The sequence below is a fragment of the Mandrillus leucophaeus genome, unplaced genomic scaffold, assembly GCF_000951045.1.
Source record: "Mandrillus leucophaeus isolate KB7577 unplaced genomic scaffold, Mleu.le_1.0 Scaffold129, whole genome shotgun sequence".
NCBI classification, from domain to species: domain Eukaryota; kingdom Metazoa; phylum Chordata; class Mammalia; order Primates; family Cercopithecidae; genus Mandrillus; species Mandrillus leucophaeus.
In genome coordinates this window covers 2981679-2983984 of record NW_012101243.1, presented here as the reverse complement: position 1 = coordinate 2983984, position 2306 = coordinate 2981679, and the positions used below count along the sequence as shown (strand labels likewise).

The window sequence follows — 2306 nt, the reverse complement described above, 5'->3', positions numbered from 1 at the left end:
CCATTCTCAGGCAGAGAAAGCTCTAATAAATCTTGTATTCTATTCAAAATATCCTCAATGAAAGGATTCATTTGCTTATTGAGAGATCTGACAAATCTAGAAAACAGGTAAGCCGTCCTGCTCCGAACTTTTGCACTGGAATGCCGCAGACCTCTGTGATCTAAGAAAGCCATTAGTACACATGGAATGTGCTGAGGTTCAACTGTGAAAAACTTTCATATCTAACAGTTTCGAAGAACTCCAAAGTCACAGATGTATGCTGATAGGAACTGATTCCTGATGTTACCAGAGTTCACATCATATCCTGCAAACCACTAGCTTTTGAAACATCACCTGAGAAGTGAGCACCATGAGATACTGGAAGAGCTTCTGCCAACATATACAGCAATCTTATTGCTACTTCAACTTCCATAAACCGTGTAGTCTGCCAATTCTGCAGTGTAGAACTAAAAACTCTGTGAACAGAGGCCAGCAGTAACTGGTGAAACTTGAGCAAGCCTGTCCAACAGTAACTTCAGTTGTTTTCTATATTCTACAAACATGGCTTCATCTTCACCCTCATTTTCGAAGTTATATTCTTCACCGTAAGTCAACTTTTTTCATAACGGCCAACATGATTGCCTCTACATTAGCTTTTTGCTGATCCGAGAGCACTGTAAGCTGTTTCAAAATATGAAGATAATCATAACAAAATCCAATAATATTAGAAGAAATATCATCATCCTCATGAATTAGTAGCTGCAACATCAGTGCCACTTTTGTTTCAATAGCTTGTAGTGCCTCTTGAGTATTCTTAATATCCCCATTCTTAACTAATTTACTCCAACTAACTATCAATGACTGTCCCATTTCATTTACCAGCTTAGAAAATCTGGCCAGGAAGTCAACATCTTCCTGGTCAATGCTGAAAAACCCAGCGGACTGTAATACTTGATACAAAGATTCTACTAGTTTCATTTTATCAGTAGGGTCCATTCCTTTATTTACAACTTCAAATAAACAGTCACATGCTTCTTCCCATAGAACTTCTATTGACATCTGACCTAGCCGCATATTTATAAACCTATCATTGGCTGTAAGGGATGAGTCTATCCAAGAGACATAAGCCCCCACTACTTCAAGGCACTGATAGGTCACTTCAGAATTAGTACACTGATAATTTTGTAATATTTGGTACCATGATTCCACCAGATTTGGAATGCACTGTTCCCTCATAGTATCTTTTATGAGAGTATTCCTACGAGCCTCCTCTGATGTATGCATGCACCACATCACGATCCAACAACTCTGAATCAATAGCCATGAGGATTCGCAGGTACAGATCTACTCCCCTTGGATTTAGATCCACTACTGAGAGAATGTAAAAAAAAAAAACTTGGGCCACTTAGTGAGATATTCTGTTAACAAAAAGCAAGGCGAAGACTTGGGCGGCTTTATTTCGTATGAAGGCTTCTCTGGTTGGGGATTCAGCTTCTGAGCTTGCAGCCGTGATACCAGCGTCTCCCTAATTAGTTGCTGTTGAACAGTGCTTAGTTCTGAATATTTCTATTTAACTTGATGTTCCAGTACTTGAAAGCAGAAAAACTTTACATGATCATCACTATACGTCCTCTGGGCTAGAGCTTCAGCCTGTCTCTTATACACATCTAGATGTGTTTAACTTCTCAAAATAGGCCAGGGCCTTTTATCTAAAGTCTGAATCAGCATTTGGATTTAGCCCTAATAGAGCCTGTTCATCCGTCCTTGCTGCTATACTTGGAGTCTTCTGGTTATAATAGGCGTGCCCTCTGATCCCACCGGGGAATTCGTAAACATCTTCCTTATCACTCCATCTGGCCTCCCAGCCTGCACTCCAGATGGTCAGCCAGCGGAGCGGCACGCAGAGAGCAGGGACAGCGGCCCTCGTCCTTGTCACCGCAGTCCTCGCCACGGCCGCAGCGCCAACGCCAGAGACGGAGCTGGCCGGGACTGCGCGCCCCTCGTCCTGTCTCTTATACACATCTAGATGTGTATATCACTGCTCAGTAAGGACTGGTGGCCATTCTCAGGCAGAGAAAGCTCTAATAAATCTTGTATTCTATTCAAAATATCCTCAATGAAAGGATTCATTTGCTTATTGAGAGATTTGACAAATCTAGAAAACAGGTAAGCCGTCCTGCTCCGAACTTTTGCACTGGAATGCCGCAGACCTCTATGATCTAAGAAAGCCATTAGTACACATGGAATGTGCTGAGGTTCAACTGTGAAAAACTTTTCATATCTAACAACAGTTTCGAAGAACTCCAACGTCACAGATGTATGCTGAT

At 41.8% G+C, this 2306-nt stretch overlaps 1 protein-coding gene and 1 pseudogene across 2 annotated transcripts in view; one reads left to right on the top strand and one right to left on the bottom strand.

The window, feature by feature from the left end:
- ASIP (agouti signaling protein) overlaps positions 1–2306 on the top strand; it is a 98536-nt gene that overhangs the window by 37515 nt on the left and 58715 nt on the right. The window lies entirely within an intron of this gene.
- The window catches only part of LOC105533872, a 4052-nt pseudogene that overhangs the window by 1536 nt on the left and 210 nt on the right, over positions 1–2306 (bottom strand). The window contains exon 2 of the transcript XR_001005183.1: positions 2–2001. The product of XR_001005183.1 is annotated as an exportin-T-like (transcript). The remainder of the gene's footprint in view (position 1; positions 2002–2306) is intronic.